Source organism: Callorhinus ursinus, unplaced genomic scaffold (assembly GCF_003265705.2).
Source record: "Callorhinus ursinus isolate GAN/ISIS: 27379988/994484 unplaced genomic scaffold, GSC_fseal_2.0 scaffold8, whole genome shotgun sequence".
Classification (NCBI taxonomy): domain Eukaryota; kingdom Metazoa; phylum Chordata; class Mammalia; order Carnivora; family Otariidae; genus Callorhinus; species Callorhinus ursinus.
The window spans coordinates 4579553-4605281 of NW_027397070.1; the positions used below are offsets into that span (position 1 = coordinate 4579553).

At 32.7% G+C, this 25729-nt stretch overlaps 1 protein-coding gene across 3 annotated transcripts in view; it reads right to left on the minus strand.

Moving 5' to 3' along the window:
* NOVA1 (NOVA alternative splicing regulator 1) overlaps positions 1 to 25729 on the minus strand; it is a 151821-nt gene that overhangs the window by 95450 nt on the left and 30642 nt on the right. Inside the window, exon 1 of one of the 3 annotated variants that reach the window (XM_073895010.1) lies at positions 7937 to 8019. The exons of the other annotated variants lie outside the window; for them this stretch is intronic. The gene's annotated coding sequence lies outside the window, so the exon portion shown is untranslated. Of the gene's footprint in view, positions 1 to 7936; positions 8020 to 25729 lie in introns of those variants that run through there. 3 annotated transcript variants of the gene reach the window in all.

The window sequence follows — 25729 nt, forward strand, 5'->3', positions numbered from 1 at the left end:
ATAATGAACTAGAGTTTATCAATGGATATAGAATGAAGTATACTGATTCCAGATACATATTAAAAGCAAAATAATTAAGATCTAGAAATAAGTAGGATGATATTCAAGTCAAAGGAGAGGAGAGAGTGGTATTATTTTGGCCCTGCGTCAAAAGGTATATGGTAAAGTCGTAAACAAGAATGATTGAATTGGGAGGCAGAATGAGAATTGAGAACTAAAGATTTATTTTGTTTTCAGACATGCTGAATCTGTCATAACCTGCAGCACAGGGGAAAAACGTGGAGCTAGAATTTCAGAGAGAAGCATTAAAAAAGAAATATCAATTAATGACCAATTTCCATTGTTAAAGATTTATTTATTTATTTATTCCAGAGAGAAAGCGAGAGAGAGGGGCAGAGAGAGAATCTCAAGCCGACTCCCTGATGAGCAAAGAGCCTGATGCCCACACTGGGCTGAATCCCAGGACCCTGAGATCATGACCCGAGCCAAAATCACAAGTCAGCCATTTAACTGACTGAGCCACCCAGGTGTCCCTGGCCAATTTCCTTATGTGCATTTTTATCTGTAATATAAGGTATTTTGCATAGGAACACTACCTAGGTTTAAAAGTATAAAATGAAGAACTAGGTTTTGAAGAATTTTACTGTTTATAATATTTATTTATTCTTAAAGATTTTATTTATTTATTTGACAGAGAGACATAGTGAGAGAGGGAACACAAGTGGGGGGAGTGGGAGAAGCAGACTCCCCGCGGAGCAGGGAATCCAATGTGCGGCTTGATCCCAGGACCCCAGGATCATGACCTGAGCCGAAGGCAGACGCTTAATGACTGAGCAACCCAGACGCCCCTATAATATTTTTTTTAACATTTTACTTGACCCACTAAAAGAGGGTACAAAAAATAAAAAAGTCCTATACAAAACCACAATTGAAAAACAGAAAGAACTACTTAACAGGAAAAGAAAATCGAATAGCAAATATTTAAAAGCGAACTACATTTAAGATGGTATATTTTGAAAAACTGTATTTTTTAACATGAATTTTCCTATTTGATAACTGGTCCATACCAGACGCTTCCTGAAAATTCTCCTGGATTTTAGGTTTTCCCAAGTATGCTCAAAAAAACTTAGAAAAATAGAACTTTGTTTTTCCTAATATCAAACTTCTGTCATATAGCAATATTCACCTTAAACTAAGTGAAAAATACAATAATAATTATTTTACTAATTTTGTAAGGCAAATAGAGTAACTGAGTAACTACAGTGGTTAGGGAGTGGTGTAACTAACAGGAATAAACAGTGTTTCTTCATACCTAAAACTGAGAATCAATCACTTGGCCATCGTTTTATAGTTTGTTCCTTCTTATGAAAACATGCACAAAAATCTACTGGTAAAAGCAATATGATTTCAGACAAATAATCACAGATTTATAATTCCTGGCATCCATACTTCTTGAAATTCAACTAATCCTGAAATCTGCCATATTTACTTTTTTTTTTTTCAACCTGAACCTGCTTGGAATACCTGGTTATCCTTACTTACCATAGTTATATCCATCAACTGTAATAAAACAAGGAAGAAAAATAAAGAATGCAGGGAGAAACAAGAGAAAATTGAGCCAAAAACAGAAGTAAAACCTAAAATGAATGTGTCTAAGAATAGGTAAAGAGCAATGCCACTGGGATAAAAAAAAAAAAAAATCAGAGGCATAAAATATAATTCTTGCCCCCCTCAAATATTTTTTAAATATGGACAGAAATAATTAAGAATGTAAGTATTAATTATTCAACAATAATTTTACAAACTTCAATCTCAGTGTTTGGAAGAGATTTATTCATTTAGCAAATAATGCATGGAGTACATAATAGAGACTAGGTGGTAAGGGGTCACCAATAAGTCAGTGGCTGTCTCAAAAATGCTCACAATCTAGTAAGAGCGACAAATGTATAGGTAATACAATAACAATTTACACAAAATATTTGTGAGAACACAGTAGAGAGGTATTTATTCTAACTGCAAAGAGCAATAAAGACTTCACCTAAATTGGGTATCAAAGCCTGGGAAGGATTCCACCATGAGGAAGAAGTATAAAGGACATTCCAAACTTACAGAATAGCCTAACACAAGGCATGGAAATATAGAAATGGATGAACATTCATAGAAATTTATAGAAATGCAAGCTGCCATTATGGCCTCAGTTTAGGTGGTGTTGACAGGATATTGAAATGGGAATTTTCTTGTTTTCTCTGTTTCAGTTAGGACCCAAAGCTGAGAACAACAGGTTCCAAGTACTAGAACTGAGGTAACAGATCATCTATGCAACATTTGGAAAAATGTGGCCAAAAATTGCTCAGGCATTGTTTGGTCCATCATTCACATAAAAAAAATATAAGTATATATTGGAGGATAGGAGCTTATATTGTTTGAGGAAGAAATAAAGAGTGATTCACTCAGAGTTTGCCCTATGTCCTTTAGAATATAGGACATTTAAGGAATGACACAGGAACTGGACTTTGGCCTAAAAATAAACTTAAGGCAAGAGGTTAAGATGCCTTTAGTCTGGGACTACTACCTTAGAAATGGCCAACACTTCTGATTTTATGAAGTAAAGAATTATATTTTCCAATGGGACACGGAAGGACTCCTGGGAAAGGAACTAGCATTGAACCATTTTTACATGGAATTCTACAAAGACTGCTAAGGAAACAAGGTAATTCCAGAAGAAAGAGGTTCAAAGCAGTCTAGAAAGTCAGAAACTAAGGACAGTAGTCAAAAGAAGACAAGCGAAGGAAGTATCAATTGCGTCCAGGAATTACAATTGGGGAGTCTTCGATAAACTCAGAAAAGCAAAAGAAAGTTAGATTTCCAACATACCTTTACTACCAATTAGTTCTCTATTTCTAACCTCAGACTTTGGAAGACCCAGGAGTAGTACAAGGAATAGGAGAAAAACTAAGGCAAAAATAAATTAATACAAATGTCTACTACTTGACATGTCCCCACTCAGGTTTTTAAGCCTTCTTTGAACAAAGTTGACATAAGAAAAAATTTCACATTTGGTGAGAGTTTGGAATTTTAATTTCTTAGCCTTTTTTTTTTAAATTTACCTGAAAAGTAAGTGTGTTTTGAAATGCCATGGAGTGAGCAAAGAAAGAATTAGAGAGAGAATGAAAAGAACAAGAGAGAGAGAAGAGGAAGAGGAAGAAGAGCAAGAGCAGAGAAGAGAAAAAAACAGTTGAGCAGCATGTATCAAGGGGCAGAAAAGAAAAAAAATCAGGGTGGGATTTCAGGTACAAGAGACAGGGAAGAATAAAGTAACTTTCCACTTGTACCCTAGTGAATTCACCTTCTAATAAATGCATTAGGAGTGATAAATGGTGAGCAAAGTAGTCGATTATAAAAGGCCATAATTTTTTTAAAAGATTTATTTATTTTAGGGAGAGAATGGGGGGAGGGATAGAGGGAGGGGGAGAGAAGGAATCTCAAGCAGACTCCCCACTGAGTGCTGAGCCCCATGTGGGGCTCCATCTCACTGCCCTGGGATCATGACCTGAGCCGAAATCAGGAGTCTGATCCTTAACTGACTAAGCCACCCAAGTGCCCCAAAAGGTCATAATTTTGATATGATTATTGTGGAGTTTAAAATCTTTTCTATAAATAGAGAAGAATTAAAGATATTTTTTAAGGAGTACAAATCGCATGCTGTGAATTTGTTTAGGGGGAACTTAACATCTATTTATAAAATGTTCACTCTGTTTCCTCCTGAGTTGCAGAAACTCTGGTAAGTACTGGGTAAAAGAAGTTGAAGGCAGACTCCACTCTCAACAAGTTTACAAAGGAAACAGACAGGCACAAAAGCAGTTACAATACATGAGGTATCTGCTAGAACAGAAATAAGCAAAGCCTATAGGACTATACAGAAGGGTCACCTAACAGAAGTATAAGGGATGAAGGAGGACTGAGAAACATCTTAGTTAAGGAGAAATCTAAAAAGTGAGACCTGAAGAATGAGGCTGAATTATACAGATGATAGCGGCCTATGGATAAAGGGGTGTGTGCGTGGTTGGAAAGACTGATGCAGGCAGGCAAAGGCCCAAAGAAAGCGTGATATATTCTGGGAACTGCAAAGCGTTGAGTATCAATTAATCAATACATGCAGTTTGCAAGGAAAGAAATGAGGTTGAGGACATAAGTGGGGAGCCAGATCACATGTGCAGAATTTAGATTTTTATCATAAAATAAAAATGAGGTCCACTGAAGTTTTAGTAACACTCATTTTTTATATCCTGCATATCTGGCATATGCAAAGCACTCTTTCACATATGTTTTATTGGTTTTCCTCACAACAACCCTGTGAGGTAGGTGTAATGATTTCTTATTAACAGATTAAAAAAAAAAACCCTTATAGCGGTTAAACAATTTATACCTTATTAAATAGCTACAAAGTGGCAGTCAGGATTCCAGGCCATCCTTCAGAAAATATATTAGGAACATTACACACACACACACACACACACACACACACACACTCACTTCACCTACGACACATAGAAATTTCAGAGTTAAAGGCAAATTTTAAGTAATAAATGTTTGTTAACTTAGTATTAAAGATAAAGAGATTTGTGGCATAAGTAGTCCTTTATACACACTAACACTTTTAAAAATTTTTAACTAATTTTATATGGGAAATATCTGCAGAATTCATAAAAAAACGGCAGGAATTAGTTGATATATAAAACAAGAATAACAAACATTGAGGTAATTATATGAATATCTTATCTTCATATAACTGGCCTGAGGTTATTTGAAAAAAAACTTCACATTTATTTTTAAAATATATAAATTCAAACTACAAATATTGTTTTATGGATATAAATTATGTTTTGGATGATAAAAAATAACGTCCGAATACTAAAGTTTATTAAATAAAGTAACTTGAATATTAACCATTTAGTATAAAAAGAATTGTCCACTTAATATTAAATTGCAAAATCATCTCCCCATTATTCACAACAAAACATGTGAAAGTGTTTCATTTTCCTAACACATGACAAGAATCTGTTCAGAAAAATTTGACAAGACAAATAGTTTTTTAGAAATCTGTTTGGGATGAATATAGAAATATGCCCCTAATTGAAAAGATAAGAGTGTATATTTTATAAAACTAAGAAGGGTAATTAAAAATTTTAAAATATGTATTGAAAGTCTATATGAAAATGTGTGTTCTTTAAAATAGTTTAAATTAAGTAAAATCTACCCCTAAAATACATTTCCTTATATTTTATTTTCTCATCAATTTCACTATTTCTTCAGTTGGTGCTATATTTCTTTTTAAAGCCTCCAACTGAGGGGTGCCTGGGTGGCTCAGTGGTTAAGCATCTGCCTTAGGCTCAGGTCATGATCCCAGGATCCTGGCATCAAGCCCTGCATCGGGCTCCCTGCTCCGCGGGAAGCCTGCTTCTCCCTCTCCCACTCCCCCTGCTTGTGTTCCCTCTCTCGCTGTGTCTCTGTGTCAAATAAATAAAATCTTTTTTAAAAAAATAAATAAATAAAGCCTCCAACTGAAAGCTAGATGTTGCCAGAATATTACTGCTAGAGGTCTAAGTACATATTATTAAGTATTAAAAATTCATTTTATCTATGTATTTGTTTCATTTTTCCTATTTCAAACAGAAGATTATACTAGGGGAAGATGAAAAAATACAAATTTCAGATTTAATTACTCTTAATCTAGTATTTCTAAATTCCAAAATTATTAAATGAATATAAATTATATAATAAGCCCAACCACAATTCTGGTCCTCCAGAAAAAGACGGAGAGCCCTCCCTGAGAAAACAAACAATCAAATAGAGATATTAAGTATCTATAAGATACTTTATGCAATGAAGATAATTTCTAAATAAACTAAAGAAATGCTCCAAATATACAGTTTAAATGACATACCAACATTTTCCTTTATTTTTGATTATACAAGTAGTACATGTTCATTAAATTCATATAATACACAAGTATATTCAATAAAAATGAAGTTTCCATCTAATTTCTTTTTCCAAATAACATATGTTGGAAGTATATTAAAGTATAAGATTCATATGGTTAAAAATTGAATCTATAAGTTGTTAAACTTACATCACCCACAAAAGTTCTAATATATAACAATTCTGTATAACTGAAAAATATATACTCAGATATGCACAACAGGTATGGTTTGCACTTTTTCATCAAAATAGTATATAAAGCATATGGTCTATTCTGTCAAATATAATAACTTCAGTTAATAAGATAAATGGATTAAGCAATACTTACAATTACACTGTTTGTAGAAAATGCAAAAGAACCAATTATAGCAAATCAAATATTACATATATTGATAAAATACCTTCTTGCTAGATATACATAAGTAGATTATGTCTAAACTATATTCTTTAAAATATCAAAGTTTACTTCTTTAGTGCTTTAACTGCTGAATGGAGTTTCAAGTCTAAGTAAGGAGGAAAATCTCATTAAAAAGTTGGATTTTGATAATATTTAACTGCATTCCACTTTGAATGTAAATAAAGCCTGGTTTTTAAAAATTTATCAGATGAATAGGATATTGAGAATTTTATTTATTCTCAAAAAAATTTATTTCAAAACAGTAGGGTAACTCCACTATAAAATTAGAGATAGTTAAAAATCTTGGTAGGAAATCAGACCTCTTCTTTTGACTCTAAAATACCATCACTTGGCATTTAATTAACACAAGTAATATTCTAACTAGAACAAAGTCACTGGCACCAAAATATCTTGGTTACATAATGTAAGGTACAATTCTGAATACACAGAATTCTGCCCCTGAGTTAAACAGAAAACACATAAAGAAAGGGTCTGTAGAAATAATTTCTTCCACCCACCTCATTTTACAAGTAAGTAAACTGTGGCCGAGAGAGGCTTTTATCTGCTTTCATTGAGAATCTATAGGCATAGAGATGTACACAAATATCATTTAAATTATGATATAATTTAAAGTTACCTAAAACAAATGACACTATTTCATATAATTAAGACTGTGAAGACTAGGAGATCCTAATTTCTTGCCATAGAAATGTCTACAGATGCACACACACACACACACACACACACACACACACACAAAGGATAGTGAGTCATACTATTGACTAGAAAAGCAAAACAATGAAATATAACAATCCATATCATAGTGTTTAACAATAGACAACAGGAGTTTCTAATGTTATTTTCCTATTCTATAAGGCATAAGCATGCCAAACTGTTACTAAAGATAGCACTCTATAAAATGCTTTTACAAAGGGAAAAAGAAAATCATTAAAAAATGAAATGGGAGAGAAGACTAAAATATATTAAGTGAAAGTTCAAATATTTACTGTTTCTTCTCTCCCAAGCTTTGTTTCAATATGTTTAAAAAAAGTTCTTTTCTTTAGTGCTTCTAAAACAAAGAATCAAAACTAGGTTCATTATAAATTGGCTTTGTTGCAAAGCTTTCACCCAAGAATGAAAGTATTAAGGCTAAGACATAAAACACTGTAAGCAAAGCTAATTAGGATGTTCCTATTGAATTTTAAGTTGATTTGCTACTTTAAGAACACAGCTCTAAAATCTTAGATAATATTGGTTTGGTTATTTGAAAATATTTAAAAATAAATTGATTATTTTAAGCTTCATTAAAAGTGAAGTATTTATAAAAGCACTTTAGTTTCATATGCTTTTAAAATAAAATATTGCCAAGGAGTGCATCCATTTGTTTGTTATTCAATTCAGTACCAATCACAAATTAGATGACCTTAAAATAAAATTTAGAGCCAGGGAGAGCAGCACTAAGTTTAACTGACCTCAATACATTTTTAAATGATGCTTCCCAGTTATTTGTTATTCTCTTATTGGGTTTTCCAGTCTAGGACGGATACACAAGAAACTTACAGTCTATGTAGTACTCCTAGTCAGTTTCACTCTGCAGATGGCACAGTGGAGAAATACCTTCTGTACAGGACCATGTACAATTTCTTCTGCAGCTGTCAGCACCTAGGGGAAAGGGCGCTGTTAAACAGTTGCTGCGTTCCACCTCAGAAGTGGCTGCAATTCGGTGGTGGGTGAAGTGACTCCTGTACATATATACAGGGATGAAAAGTACTATAGAAAATGAAAATATTTAACAACAAAAGTGGCTGTCCAAAAACTGTGCCACAGCAAAACAGAATACATCATTCAGTCACAAGAGCCCTACACAGATGGGCTACCGTTCATTTAAAAATTCGATGTTAAGAATGATTGAAGAAAAAAGTAGAAATACAGTTTTCAATTCACAATGTAACTATAAGTCAATGTTAAAACACATACGTTGAAAAATTAAGCCCAAACATTGTCTACTGATTTATAGCATTATTTCTATAGTAATTTACCTAATAAAACCAAGCAAATATATACAATAAGATTCTTCACTATGGTCAGCTAATTTAATGTTTTTTTTAGATGACGATTCAAGGGGGAAAAAACAAAATAGGTGAGGTATCAGAACGGAAGCATAAGTGAGATGAAATATCTTAAAAATGTAAGGAAACCCATTCTGAAATTCTAAATTACTTTATATAAAAAAATTTTATGAAATAACTAGTCTTCCAACAACTAGCAATGGTTAAATTTATACTGGAGCTTTAAAAGTGAACTCATACAAAATGACAACTTTTCTTCTCCAGAGTCACAGAGAGTTATAATCTAAACACAGTCTTCATCTTTAACCCATATATCAATGATTTAACTAAGCAGACAATAACTTGAATTCATTAATACAGAAAAATATTACCATCTTACTTTTACTACAACACCCTTTGTACATAATTTATATTTGATGGAATTAGAAGATCAAATTAAAAAATTATTCTCTGAGAAATATCACTGAATCAATCACAAGGCTGGAAGGCACTATCTTTCTAATTTTTATCTTGAGGCTCGGTTATTATGTTTATACTATTCTAAAGAAGTAACAGTTTACATTACTTCAAAATATTCACATTTAGATTCCTGAAACAGATTGAGGGTTCTTTGAAGCAAAGCCCAACAAATCTGACGATTAAAAAGCATCCCATCCATCAAACTTCTGAATCTCATTTGCCATAATAGAATTTATATATTTATTTTGGCATATATTCAGTAGAGTTAGAGATAGTTGACAATTTCCTTTCAGCTTCCTTAAATTCTTTCTAGAATAAGGCATAGTGTAAATAAATATTACTCCCCTTAAGTGACAAGCAGTAGTAGAGGAAGAAAAAAGTATAGCATTTGTCAGTCTCTTTATTAAAAGAAGACATAGATCAGAGATTCCTAATCTGGAGTCCAAGCATGGGATTTAGGTAATCTAGGAATTCTGCAAAACTGCATGCTAAAATAAAGACGTCTTATATGGGTCCACAAGCACATTTTTCTAGGGCAAGTGGGCCATAAACTTGTGAGGTTCTCAAAAGGTTCTGTGACTTCCCTCCAAAATTTAAGAACTACTGACAAGTGAAATGAAGACACCCAACTGAGTAGGCAGCAGTAATCATTTAAATTAAATGTCTAACTCTGAGCAGCTGTTTCTTCTTCTGTACTATGAGTAACAGATACAGGGATATTTCAACAATTAAATGAAATAATCCACATAAATACATGGTACAAAACCTGATCTATTATTATCAGTAATAGTAATAATTGTTCAAAAAAGCCATCTCAAACAACTAAAACTTCCTTATAGGGTCCCCTCTTTGTTTATTGCTACGTAACTTCATATTAGTTTTATGTAGCTGTGTCTTCTTTTATTTAGCTCTATCTCCTAAAAGAGACCAATATCACAAACTATATATTTCTATATTATTTTAGATACAAAAATGCTAAATACAAGTTTTGGAACACTGCCATGTATTCCTATAGTCTACATTTCCCACAAAGTCACACTGGTCCATTCTATGACTTTGTACTTACTTTGAACAGGCTCAGATAGGGAAAACATTTAGCTTCAATTGTTTATATGAAATAATTTCATTTCCTTTATCAGTCTCTCCTCTCATTCTCACAATATACAAATGGAGCGCCTGGTGGCTTAGTTGGTTAAGTGTCTGCCTTTAGCTCAGGTCATGATCCCAGAGTCCTGGGATGGAGCCCTGCGTAGGGTTCCTTGCTCAGTGGGGAGCCTGCTTCTCCCTCTGCCTGCCACTCCCCAGCTTTGCTCTCTCTCTTGCTCTCTCTCTCTGTCAAATAAATAAATAAAATCTTAAAAAAAAAACAAAAAAACTAAATTTGAAGAACCTATCAAGGGATCACATTTTCTGAAGAGGTTCTACAAGCAATACTCTCACTTTCATAAATCATTTTCCCTATTCCTTTCAGTGTGTCTCTCTGAGGGTAAATGATTCAATACACATACATGCACATCCTTTAAAAAGAATCTGCGAGTTATGACATCTGTAGATTATCCATACCCTTAAAATAAATTCACAATATTATAAAGAGCATTACAAAATAGTGTTTACGGTGCTCTTCAAGATTGTGGCAACTTTTAAATACTCATCAAAAATGACAAATGAACTTTTACCATGAATTAAAGATTCTCAGTGAAGAAATTGAAAGGTTTGCTTATGTATGTACAAATTAACAGGATACAATGCAACTAAGTAGTTAGTTCCCAATCATTTCAAATGGAAAAAACCTTTTCTAGAGTCTTCTCACAATAGGAGTTACATTTTATGTATTCACACACTAAATATATATATATATATATATATAGCAGTAAGACACAAAGGGAAAAGCCTTTAAGTAAAGGTATAGGAGTAAGAGAGAAGCATATTAAAGCATTCAGGGCAACACAAAGAATAGGAGTAGAATATACAGTACATGTAGAGATCAGTGAGGAGAAGGGCAATAGGCACAGGCCCAATTAGGCTAAAGAATTTTAGAATATTTTATTCCAAAGGGTGGCATCTTAAGAAGCATTTTACAAAAATCACACTAGCAGCAGCATGGAAGATGAACTGAGGTGTGGATGGTTCAACTGGGATGACAACAATGGTAATATATAATTAGGAATAATAAATATATATATATATAAAACAAAAGTGTGCTACTATGTAAAAACACTGGAAGAGTAAAAATTGTGAGATAAGTCAAAGCTATTTCTAAAGTTTGAGTATAGAAACTAGCATTCCTTCATTCCTTTATTCACTCAACAAAAAAATTGTCTACCAGGAGTCAGGCCCCATTTAAGACAGTAAGTAAAGCACTGAACAAAGGAGCCAATAACTTGCCCTTTCAAAGATTACTTGCTATTGAAGGAGACAGATAATAAATAAACTATTAGATTATAATAAAATGTATGGAAATGCTTCAGGTATAAACCAAAAAAAAAAGAAAAAAGGAAGTAATAGAAACAGACTGACAAACTATTTTAACAGAGTAGTCAGAGAAAACTTAAGGAAGCAGCATTATGTGAACAAAGAATGAAATGACATGAGTCCACAGACTATCTGGGATAAGAACACTACATAGAAAAGAACAATAAGAGCAAAGTTCTGAGACAGGAACAAGTGATCGAAATTTTAACCTGGTGTCAGATCACATAGAACCTTGTAGGCCATACATAAGGCCTTTGGACTGTTAGGAAAAAAAAAAAAAGCTCTTACAGAAAGTCACTGTAGTACTTTGACTGGGGAGTGATAGAACCTGTTTAATCTTTTATAAGGATCACAGGAGCTGCTGTGGTGGAACTGATGGTAGCCAGCAAGAATGGAAATGCACAGTCCCCCCTTATCCACAGTTTCACTTTCTGCAGTTTCAATTACCCTTGGTCAACTGCTGTATAGAAGCGTATGATCCTCCTTCCAACATATCAGAATGTTAACAGTAGCCTAAAGCTACATCACGATGCCTGTCACTAACCTTACTTCGCGTCACATAGGTGTTTTATCATCTCACATCACAAGAGGGTTGAGCTCAGTACAATAAAATATTTTGAGACAGACCACATTCACATAATTTTTATTATAGTATACCATTTTAATTGTGTGATTTTATTATTAATTATAGTTACTAATCTCTTACTGTGCCTAATTTCTAAATTAAACTTTGTCATAGCTGTGTATGTTAGGAAAAAGCAGTATACATAGGGCTCAGTTACTATCCGTGGTGTCAGGCATCCACTAGGGTCATGGAAAATATTCTCCTTGTTGGTACTACTGTACTAGCAAGACTATGGTGAAATTTACATAACAATATGAGGTGGGACTGGTAATTAGAACTCAAGACTAAGTACAAAAAATCATCAATCACATACTTAACATTCAGAACTCAGACCAAACACGTGAGAACCAAGTACTCTTCCATAACTGAAACGTTTACTTTCCTCAGTTCCTTTTTACCCCAGAACTGCCTACCCTTGTCTCATTTTGAGTGAGTCAACCGACTTGAGAGTTTGCTTCACTATCTTAATGTAGTTGGACTGTGTTGTTGTCAAAAAATCCAAATCTAGTAAGAGGAGGTTGAAAAGACTGGCAAGAGGGAAGACTGTTATCTCTCAGTTGGACTTCTGCTTGCATTTACACTTGCTTACCATCCCATGCCCAATCCCCTTCCCCAGGTTTATTTGAGGAGGGGAGGGGGAACCCTCAAATTTGGAAAGCAGGGTAGAGCAAACCAGAGTCACTATCTGTAATAGCAAAGAGTGTCAAAACTGTGAAAGTAGCTGAACCTGAGCCTCCAGACAATGGGGATCCCAGCAGCCAGAAGCTGTGAGTACACTGGAGATGTAGAAACTGAGAAAGAGTAGAAGACAAGCCAGAACTGGATAGTGTGACACTCCAAAAATCTCTTACCCCCAAAGCAAGTTTTACACATGTGCTGCATCAGAAAGCCAGTATTTGTCTCTCTTCCCCATGAAGGCATACGGTCTAGTCAGTGTTCAGCAGAGGGGCAGAAATAGAAAAATAGAAAAACAATAGTTCTCCCCTTTCCATCTCTCTCTTCTAGTATCAGAACTCAGGAGGATAAGTAGGCATTTAAATGAAAAAGCAGATCACTCTCCTCCACTCACTGGAGTGAACAGACTGAATGACTAGATATAACTCCTTCTATATTCCAATCTCCCAGAAAAGCCTAAGTGGCATTAAGTAGAAGGGGGGAAAATCTGAGTTTTAAACTGGGCTATGAGGTTAAAATTCAAACTAGTCAGATGAAACTGACTTCAGCAGATTAGAGTCAGATTAAACTGATTTTCTAAAGTGTCCAAAAAGCTATGACATTTTCTTGTATCCATGTATCCATCCTCATTAATTCTCCATCTCAATTCATATTGTATTATGAAATGCTTAGCACCAATGAACTAGTAAGTGATTTTGACTTTTTAGCTCTCTAAAATATCTGCCAATATCAGGCTAAATGCCTGCATTATCAGTCCTACTTCTTATTCTTAAGAACACCTGGTAATGACATAATTATAGGCATTTTATAAGGACTTCCTTAGATTTTCCCCTTATATAAAAGTTAAATACTTTGAACATTTATAAATAATTTTAGATCTTATTACAAAAACTAACAAATACTAGGTTGTATAGAAGCTAAAAAGTAAACTCTCCTAAATAAGACCCCAAACTTAAAAGCTTGGAGAACAAAAAGGCTCTAGTGAAGGAAAAAGCAAAAAATGAAAGGAAAAAAAAAAAGATTAGAATGTTTATCGTTGTAAAGGAATACTTTCAACATTCACAGCAGAGTAATCTAAAACACAATTTTAGAGAATATTCTGTTCTGACTCATAGCTTAATAACTTAGGACTTCCCTCAAACTGAATCATGTTCTTTCCAGTCATTTAGTATTTAATATATAATGGGAATTCCCTAAAAACTCAGATATATCCTTTAAAATAAATTAAGGAGTGTCAGTATTTTACATGACTAAATTATACATAACCTCATCTCTGTTTAAATATCACATTTTTAGAGAATTCAGGATCCTATTACATTGATGTTATTTTATAACACTTTATGTAAAGTTCCCATTTATTTTATAGTCACTCATCATCCTAAATTATGCCATGTATATTCAACATATATTTTATCAGTGAGTCCTTCTCAGAGATACAACATAATGAAAAGAAAATAATGTGAGTCAAAATTACAAAACTAAGTTCTATATTTGTAACTTTTTTCTAGTTTATTTTATAACAGGATATAAGAATAAATATTATGTTATAAATTAAATTGCAAAGTAAGGAAAATCATATAAACTCAAGTCATCCAAACTCACACGTTAATTCACTGTTAGTAAATATTAGCCAGATTGTCAACACAATATTAAGGGGGAAGAACATAGTTGGAAGACATACTACCCAACTTCAAGACTTACTAAAAAGCCACAGTAATCAGGACCGTGTGGTATTGGTCAAAGAACAAATGGATCAATGGAAGAGAACAAAAATAAATGCAAACAAATATAATCAACTGATCTTTGACAAAGGAGCAAACAAAATTCAATGAAGAAAGGATAACATTTTCAACAAAGGATGCTGGCACAACTGGACATACATAGGCAAAAAAAAGATTCTGGATGCACATAATAAAACTTTCATAAAAATTAGCCCAAAATGAATCAAGACAAAGCAATAAAACTCCTAGAATATAACATAGGAGAAAATCTTGGTGACTTTGGGATTGACAATGACTTTTTAGATACAACACCAAAACCTAATCCATAGAAGAAAAAAACTAAATTGGAATTCATTAAAATTAAAAACTTCTTCTCTGCAAAAAAACACTGTTAAGATAATTAAAAAACAAGCCACAGACGGGAAGAAAGTGTGCAAAACACACATCCAAATATACAAAAAAACAAATATACAAAGAACTCTTAAAATCCACCAATGAGTAAGCAACAAAAAAATGGGCAAAAGATCTTAACAGATATCTCACCAAAGGTATCTTACATATGGCATGTAGGCATATGAAAAGATGTTAAACATCATATGTATATTAGCTTGTTAGGGCTGCCATAACAATGTACCACAAACTGGATGGCTTAAGCAATAGAAATTAATTGTCTCATAATTTTGGAGGCCAGAAGTCCAAAATCAAGGTGTTAGCAGGGTCGGTTCCTTCAAAGGGCTGTGAGGGAAGGATCAGATTCCAGGCCTCAATCCTTGGTTTATAGATGGCAGTCTTCATATTTCCATGGAATTCTTCCTGTATGCTTATCTCTGTGTCCAAATTTTCCCTTTTTATAAGGACACCAGACATACTGGATTAGGACCCACGGCAATAACTTCACTTTAATTTGGAGATAGGAGACCCTATTTCCAAATAAGATCACATTTCGAGGTACTGGGGTTCAGGACTTCAAAATATGAATTTGGGTTGGGGGACATAATTCAGCTCAGAACAGTATGTCATTAGGGAATTACAAATTAAAAAAACAATGAGATACTACTACACACCTATTAGAGTGGCTAAAATCCGAAACACAGATATCAGCAAATGGTAACAAGGATGTAGAGCAACAGAAACTCTTATTCGTTGCTAGTGGAATGAAAAGTGGTTCAGTCATTTTGGAAAACATTTGGCAGTTTCTTTCAAACTAAACATACTCTTAGCCCATGAGCTAGCAATCACACTCTGGTATTTACACAAATGGGTTAAAAACTCAGGTCCACACAAAAATCTACACACAAATATTTATAGCAGTTTTCTTCATAATTGCCAAAACTTAGAAGCAACCAAGATGTTCTTCAACAGGTGAATGAATTAACAAACTGTGGTATATCCACATTATGGAATATAATTCAGTGATATAAAGAAATGAGCTATCATAGCATCAAAAGACATAAAACCTTAAATTCATATTGCAAAATGAAAAAAAAGCCAATCTGTATGATTTCAAATATATGACATTCTGGAAAAGGCAAAACTATAAGAGCCAGTAAAACAATCAGTGATTGCCAGAAATGCATGGGGAGGGAGGGATGAATAGGTGGAACATAGAGGGCATTTAGGACAGTGAAATTGTTCTGTATGATACTGTAATAGTGGATACATATCACTACATATTTGTAAAAACACAAAGTGAATTCTAATGGAAACTATGGACTTCAGTTACTAATGTATAAATACTGGTACATAAATTGTAACAACTGTATCCCATTAATGCAAGCTGTTAATAATAGGAGAAACAGTATTCTGGGGGTACAGGAAAGGTAGGGGCAAAAAAGGATGAATGGCAACTCCTTGGACTTTCTACTCAATTTTCTGCAAACCTAAAACTGCTCTAAAAATTGAAGTCTGATAATTAAAAAAAGAAAAGTGGCTGTTATATTAAGACGATCGAGAAGTGAAAGGTTTAGGATAATTACGTGGAAATAGAAATAGGCCTAAAAATCTATCACGCAAATGATGACAATATTAATTTTTCAGTGATTGTCATGAAAGTAAATTATGCAAGAGATACATTATATCTAATTTTAAAATATGTGACTTGAGTGCAATGCAGGTTGAGAAATAATGGTAACATTGTTATGATGGCTGATATGCAAATGAGCTTATCAAGGTAAAACTTTTTTGTTCATTTTTCCACTGACATTACTTTGTAAGGCTATTTTTTTATAGTCTTACCAAAAAACATTCTCATTCTGAAGCTTCTTTTTCAAGTCACTGCACTTGAAATGGAGCACAGTGAAGGAACATAATAAGCATTTCATGTATTTAAAGTAAGAAATAAATTTAAACATACGGCTAACCAAACTTGCTTTCATCACACGCAAGTAACATTTCCAGTTTGTAGGATCTCCACACATATTAAGCTATATGTTTATAAAGGCAACTTATGTCACAAAACTCAATAAAATTGTAATCTATATATAGGAAAGCTGTATCTGGGAAACAAGGTTTAAATAGGCCAAGACATTTTGTTAGATTTAATGTGCTATTTTAATTTCAGAAACCCAGATAATACCATGGATATAACAGTATCAAGAGTTTGAGGTTATATTTTTAAAAATATCCATGCTATACTTACTTTAATCATTCTAAAATTTCCTAGCTTACCTGACGATATGAGGATGAAACTAGGTGATACTGTCTCAGCAAATTGAAATAGAAAACTTCTGACTAAAAGAATGCAAGAATAAGTTTTCCCTCCCTGCCTACATATTACACGTCTTACTTGGACACAACAGAAAATTTATATGGACAAGAGAATTTTAAATTAACTGTGACATGAATTTTCACCGAGAGGGAATTAGTTCTCTACCCTTCAAAATTTTTTTTAAAAAAATTATGTTTCTAAAGTGTATAGGTCTATAGATCTATCTATACCTCTATGCAATCATTATTCTATTTATTTTTAAATACTCTTCAGTAACATATGACTCTAATGCATCTTTCATAAAATGAGAAATAACCATCAAGTTTAGGAAAATATAAAATATCCTGGTAGCTGTATTAAAGAGAATCATTAGATAAAATTTGGTTTGGATCCAACAATGTGGAATTAATCTTACTCTCATCATTTATTAAATACTCTACTGGTTCCCATAATTCTGGGAAGGATACTGAATACCCATTTTTAAAAATATGGGATAACTATAAATTTTAATACCATTTTTATATGATGTAAACAGGTTTATATTTGAGGCTGTCTTATTATCAATTGCTATTGACATTTCCAAATCTAAATATCCATGAATGATATTCAAGAGAGATCATATACCGAATTTATACTTTATAGTCACACTAAAAATGAATATACACTTTATCATGACTCTAAGACCATCTCATAATTTAAAGATGCCAAAAACGTACATGAATCTCTCAGAACTCCTTATATGTCTATAATGTGTTTTATCATATTTAATAATACATGTCCTTAAATAATAATGTCCTCAAATAAAAAAGAACGAATATTAGTTTCCTCTATCACAAAGTTATAGGAATATTGAAATCATTCATTGTGATAATTTAGTAAAATTTTATTGAAGAATAAATTCGTTATCTATGCCAGATAAAGACGCAGCACAGAGACTATCAACAAAATGATAATCTATAACTTCCTGAGATTTTTGGAGATAAAAATCAAGCAATTGTAGTATTTACCCAATTCACAGAAAAATTAGAATAAGGGATAAAATTTCCTAATTTTGAGATTTTATCTAATTTTTAGTACTTGGTAACTCCCTGCTAGTTGCCTATCCTAGAATATTCTATTAGTATAACATGGTAGTTATGAGAGACCTTTGGGGCAGACTGTGAGCAAATCCCATCTCTGCCTCTAGTTTTACAGGCAAAATATATATAAATATATTTGCACACGTACGTATATATTTACATATGTATATATGTATACACATCTTTCATGTATATGTGTATATGTTAAGTAATATAATTAATGTGTCTCTATATATTTATGGATATGTATATATGCACACACACACACATAAACTTATATATGTTCCATACATACATTTATGCTTTGGGCAAATCACTTTATCTCACAGGATTATTATGTGAACTAATTCAGTTGATATACAGAAAGCATGCAGTTACAACTGTCCCTGGCTCTCAGCAAGTTCATATAATTATTAGCTATTATTTATTATCATTGGTGCTGCTCTACTAATGTTAAGTGTAATATCCCAATGTTCCCTATGTTCTAAAGACTATGATTTACACATATTACATCACTCGAACAAGGTAAGTAAGTTTGGAGACTACTGCCACTGAAACAAAAAAAAGCATGGACTTTTGAAATATATTTGGGATTTTTAGAAGGAGTAGAGGAAGAACTGCGAGCAGGGAGTATCTCTTGTCACAAAATACTTTGAACTCTCTTAATTTTAAAATCTATTTGCATGTCATATGAGATTTGTGAGTAGAGATAATAGAATTGCATCCTACCCCAAACCTTCTTTATTCTTTAACAGCAGCAGCTGACACAGGAGAATAATTTCCTGCTTCACTGTGCTGACAGTACATCGCCTAGATTCAGAAATTATATCCTCAGCAGGAAGGCAATAGGTTTCTGTCTATTTCTGAAGAAATAGAAGAATAGAAAAATTACACAAATAGAAATGATTTATTATTATTATAAAAGAAAAAACAAACTGTATTTTATTTTTAGCTGGTGACATTCTAAGTAGAATTAAGTTTATTTCAAAGTTCAAGTGTTTGACCATAATATTCTTTAAAAATAAAAGTTTTATTTATTCATAATCTTTAAATCCTGCAAACAAACATATTTCTACTTTTCCTGAAATTTTTAAACAAAGAAAAAGTTTTAATACAATGAACTAAAACTTATTGGTCCTCTGATTTTATTTAGTTATACCTAGTGTGTAAAACACTGTGTCCTAGTTCAGACAGTAAATTTTTAAAAAATTTTTAAAAAATACCTCAGAAAAATGGTGGTAAACAATAATTAAGTTTATATTAATTTTGTGTCACCAGAAAAATTACTCTTCATTCAATAAGTAACTTCTATATGTACATTTGTGAGTGTATCTATATATTTACAAATATATTTATAAACTACTAAGTTTTCCTCTAAGCAGTCTAGTGACTTGCCTTATTTAAAGTGATTTTTAGGATGTATGTTAGTTTCAGTAACTCTAAATGTCATGAAGTCTACAGTAGTGTAGACTTCTGGTCTATAATGATAAAGTAGCAGTCTCAGGTTCTAGAAGTAAGTTCCCAGATTCAAATCTTTCTGCCATTTACTAGTCATGTAGTATTAGGCAAATTATTTATCATTTTGTCCCCTCATCTATAAAATGAGGATAATAATAGTATCTTTATAATTGGATTTGTTTGATGATTAAATGAAAATCTACACTAAAATACTTAGAACAAGTCTAGCACATTGTAAAGCATTTGATAAATGCTAGTTGTTATTATTAATAATAATATTACTATTATGGTTAAGTATGGCAGATTCAGCACACTCCCTTCTGAAATTCCATTAACAAAACAAAAAGTGCAAAACAAAAGGACAAAGAAAATGGCAGAGAAGACAACAGCAAAACAAGAAATTAAACATGGTTCGGAAAAATGAAAACCTCAGGCAGGAGACTAGTGATTCAGCACAGCAGAGGAAGCTGAAAACTAAGTGGCAGAAAAAGTGGGTAATACAATCAAGATAATTTGCCTAATGGAACCCCAGAAAGGCAGAGGTGATTTTAGCAGTGAATGAATACCGAGGGATTCTCCAGAAGTCTATACAGAGTACATTTTCACACACAGGCTAACTACCCTATTCCACATGTCTTTCACTTCTTCTAGAAGATCAGAAGATCAGAATGTTTGGAACAGAGATGTTCCTGACTTAGAACTAACAAGCACAACATAGATAAGAATCAAGAAACAAGGGTCAATTGGATTTGAACTGGTTCCTACATGTTGGTAGGTATATGTAAACCATCTGGAAAGAATATTTACAGATTCACTGGGGAACATTTAAGACCCCAGAGAATAGACATATAGATACCACAATCTGGCATCTCCAAGAAAAATTCTGGCTCTTTGCTTAATCATCCTCATGAAGCCATCTAGGCAACAATTCTTGTCCCTAGACACACAGCTTCCAACCAAATCTGCAGTACCTCATTAAGTCAAGCCTTTCAAAGAAAAGTCTCCAACATCAAAGACTAAAATCAATATAAATAAAATACTCAAAGGAAATACAATACAAAGAGCAGAAGAACTCTTAAAAAATATTATCCTCATAGACATAAAAAATGATAATTACAGCCACAAAATAAGAACAATGTGCTATGTAAAAAAAAAAAAGAATAATCAGAGAAACAGTAAGAACATTTAGAAAATAAAACTGAAATAAAATATTCAATTAAACAGAAAGTCTAGAAAATGTCCTACTAAGTAGAATATAAAGAAATGAGAAAACAAAAAAGGAGAAAAGAGAATGGGAGCAATGCCTTCATAATTCTAAGGAAAAATTATTTTACAGATGGCAATTATTTACATAAGCTAAGATCCAATCAAAAGTGATGATGGGATGAAGATATTTTCAAATAAGCAAACTTCTATGGCTCCTTTATCAGGAAGCATCTGAAAAATAAAACATACTTCTGTAAAAAAAAAAAAAAAAGAGAGAGAGAGAGGAAAAAGGGGGAGGGGGAGCATGGGATTGAGGAAATAGATCTAGCATGGGAGAATAGCTAGAGAAATGTTCACTATGTACTAGGAGTAGAAAGCAACCAATCTCACTGATATGAGGAATTCTTAATCTCAGGAAACAAACTGAGGGTTGCTGGAGTGGTGGGGGGTGGGAGGGATGGGGTGGCTGGGTGATAGACATTGGGGAGGGTATGTGCTACAGTGAGCGCTGTGAATTGTGCAGGACTGTTGAATCACAGATCTGTACTTCTGAAACAAATAACGCAACATATTTTAAGAAAAAAGGAAAAGAAGAAGATAACAGGAGAGGAAGAAAAGGGGAGTATGTCAGAGGGGGAGACGAACCATGAGAGATGATGGACTCTGAAAAACAAACTGAGGGTTCTAGAGGGTAGGGGGTGGGGAGATGGGTTATCCTGGTGATGGGTATTGAGGAGGGCACGTTCTGCATGGAGCACTGGGTGTTACGAACGAACAATGAATCATGGAACACTGCATCAAAAACTAATGATGTAATATATGGTAATTAACATAACAATAAAAAAATTAAAAAAAAAGGCAAACACTAAAAAAAAAAAAAAAAAGAAAGCAACCAATCTAGATTGAGAACATACCATTATGTAAAGAAAGAACTCCACAAAAAAAGACAAATTTGATATAATCATATTTGAGCATTGAAAGAAATTAATGATATGCATAAAACATGTTGAAACATTTAGGGGGAAAATAGTAGGTACACAAAAAATGAGCAAATAAAAACAACCTTAACTAACTGCAGAAAAAAGGAAAAGTTGTAGGAGAAAGACAATTATAATGCATCACTTCACTCAAAAAGGAGCAATATTTATAATATAGCGCTAATTTAATGCAAAATTATTGGGTAAGTATGTTGAGAAAATGGAGTGATTACTGTGTAAGCATATGAGAGAATGAAGTGACATAAATGTAAGAATAATCTCCAACTAATCAAAAGGGAAATACCAAAAAAATTTTGATAAATCAATAAAAAACAGTTTAAAAGTATTATTTAAAAATATGGAAATGCCATAAGAAACAGCTCCAAGAGTGCAAAGTGACTGTCTCTGGGGCACAGGACTGTGGAAGGTGGCAATCAGTGAAACAGGGGAGTGCATTATCTGGTTTCAAGTCTTTTAATACTATTTTACTTTTTAAGTTTGTGCACATATTGTTTATGTTTTTAAAATCAACATAAGAAAGTAAATTAGATAAACTGCCTACTTACAAAGTAGAATAATATAGGATTGATGTGAATTTCTAAGTTTTAACATAGTAATACCTAAATTATCCAGCACCAGCACAGTTTCACATAAAAAAAATCCAGACATGAATTGAAGCTTATACCTTCAAGTGACAAAACTTTCCTTTTTTCACAATTTGTTAAAGGGATTTTTTTTAAATTACCACACATATTCTTGAGTGATCAAGTATCATTCCTTACCTTCTTGATGATTAGGTGTTATTATGCATACCAATTATCATACTTGCACCAGGACCTCTAGGGTAGACAGAATACTCTGTCCTGCATTAAACAACCCCAGGTCTGTCTTTTTTATAATTTTAAAATAAGAGTTTATAAAAAGAATAAAAGAGAATAAAATATAGAATAATGATTCTAGTTAATAAAATTGATTAGAACTTTAAAAAATACTTAGAATGCAAAACCAAATTATCATAAAAAATTAGCAAGCACATTGTACTTACTAACTGCCACTGTCCTAAGCACTTTTCATATACATTTCAACTCTGTGACGTAGGAAGTATTAATTTCCCCATTTTACAGATATGAAAATGAAGGCATAGAGAGGCAAAGTGACTTGAGAAGTTAATAAGTGAATGAGTTGAGATTTGAATCAAGGCAAATCCCAGAGGCTGTTATCATTACTGCTATGTTCTAACTTAGCATTATAAATCTATTGAACACAATATATTGTCTTTGACTATTTGGAAAACACTTTAGAATTTTGTAAGCTCTAAAGAATATAACTATAAACTATTATTATGAACATATTAGAGATATAGGAAAGTGTGTTCAAAATTAATATAATGCCTGGGGTGCCTGGCTGCCTCAGTCAGAAGAGCATGCAGCTCTTGATCTCAGGTTCTTAAGTTCAAGCCCAACATTGGGTTCAGAGTTTACTAAAAAAAATAAATAAATAAACTTAAAAAAATAATGTAATGCCAGATACCAAAAATATTCACCTTATAAATTTAAAATAAAAATTTCTCCCACAAAAATTTTAAATTGACAAAACAATATATGTAAACTAAATATTTCCATCCATTGTTTGTCATTTGCTATTTTGCCCCTAAAAATAGTAGTACCACTATTATATTTGGTAAAGTCAATGAAATATAAGCAGTATAACACAGAAGCAGAAAAACATTACCTTTAAAAAAATCACAATATGAAAAGCTTATTAAATTTACCTATCTAATAATATTATAATGCATTGATTCTGAGACACATTTTCTTCCACATTTGTTTTCTTTCTTGGTACATAAAGTAATGGTTTATCTTACAAACAGTGGTACTTTAGACCTAATTAAATATGGTAACTAACATTATAATACGTCAAGCACTATTCCAATTGCTTTGTAAGTATTTACTAATGTAATCCTCACAACAATTCGGGAGGTAGGTATTACTACTATTCCTATTTTACATATGAGAAAACACAAACCCAGATTAAGTAAATTGCTGGAGCTTACACCAGCTAATGAATGGAAGACAGAAAATTCCAAATTCAGTAGGAAATCCAGTTCCAGAGACTAGGTTTTTAAAATATTTAATAGTACTGTCACATCACTACACATAATTTGTCCCTTTCTCTAAGACCTGCTAACTTCTAATGCTTTTTTCTTCTCTAAAATTGCAACTGCGTTTAAGTAGAGCACTTTCTGTAAACAGAACCTACTGTTTCTTTGGTTGTATAAGAATAAAGACTAAAATTAAAAGTAGAACTATTTGGTTGCCAGTGAATGAGGAGCATAAATGGGACAATTAGTCAGCATTCATTCTTCAATTCCCTGCTCAGCTGCTTCTCACCCTTTCTGTTGTAATCCCTTGGGATATAAACCCTCAATATACTTTCAGTTCTGATGGAAGATGTTTAAGCAGTGAACTGGCATACATGTGATGTAGAATAATCATTCTTTTCTAAAAACAAAAGTTCCAAAATTTTCCCTACACGATTTCAAGTTCATGCTTGAAGAAATGATATACTATAGCTACTTTAATTAATAGAGTATTGAAGGAGGAAATGTCACAAAAATTTAATTAGAATTAACTTTACCAATAATTTTTATGTGGATCCAAGTCATTCTTTTTTGGTAAATAAGGAGAATCTCAAGCACTGCTAATTAAGGTAAAAATCAAGAAGCCATTCTTACATAATTTCGTAACCATATGCTGCTTTATACTGAGGCCTTAGACTGCATTCTGATAAAGTTTTTACATACACCATCACTCAGTATAGCTCTGTGCAACAATACTACCATATTCATATATATACCGGGAAACTGTAAAACAGAGAGATCAAGCAACTTTCTCAAAGATCATGGAGTTGGCAAATGATAAGGCAGAAATTCACACTCACTTCTGCCTTATTTCAAAGTCTTTGTTACTTTATATGCTGAATAAGTAAGTTAGTTAAATGGGTGAAAATTGTAACAAAAAACTGACAGCAACTTATCCTATTAGTATGCAATAATATAAACAATATGGTAAAAGATTATTTTAGTTATTAAAATATGTCCAACACGTAGGTCTGGTTTAGTGTTTCTGTCAGATAAGAATGTTAAACCTTTCATACACATAATGTTATATGTCATGTATGCCTTATCAAAAAATTACATTAATGCACAATATGTATTTATGTATTTAAGTTCTTTTTGACAGAGTTATTTAAAAACCCTCACAATGAAATTTACTTGAAGGTCTTTGCATTACACATGAGATATGCAAGGTTGATTTCAGGCAGTGGCTGTGTTTTCTTCATCACAGTATTTTTAAAAAAGTTAAACCTTTAGGTCCTATACCCGAATTTTAAATACATTTATGGAAAATTTTCTAAAACATATCATATATATCCCTAACTTCTTAAAATGTGAGGTACACAATTTAAACATTTCCTGATGCATTAGGGTCATCACTGTGAGCATCAGTAATTATACTGTGTGGCAAAGTAGTTAGTGTAAATAGTAGAAGATAAAACTTAAAAGCTACTAAAATCAGTAGGAGTTCTGCAACTCTGTTAAGAAGTCCATGCTGAGAGAATTCACTTCTGTCTTTGGTCTTTCTGTTTTGAAAAAACACAAGAGTTGTTTGACTCTGCTCTCCATCCATACCCACTGTACCTAGACTCTTGTACTTTTGTAATAACGGAATGTTATCCTTTTTAATATCTAGGTTGCTATTTGGTTTATCCTCTACCCCCAAAGCAGATGATGTGCAACTATCCTATGACTATGAGTTTTACTATTTTATAGTGCTACCCTTGAAGTCTGTTAAGCACCCTTCCCCCTTCCAGGATTACAAAGACATTCTATTTTCTGTCCTCCA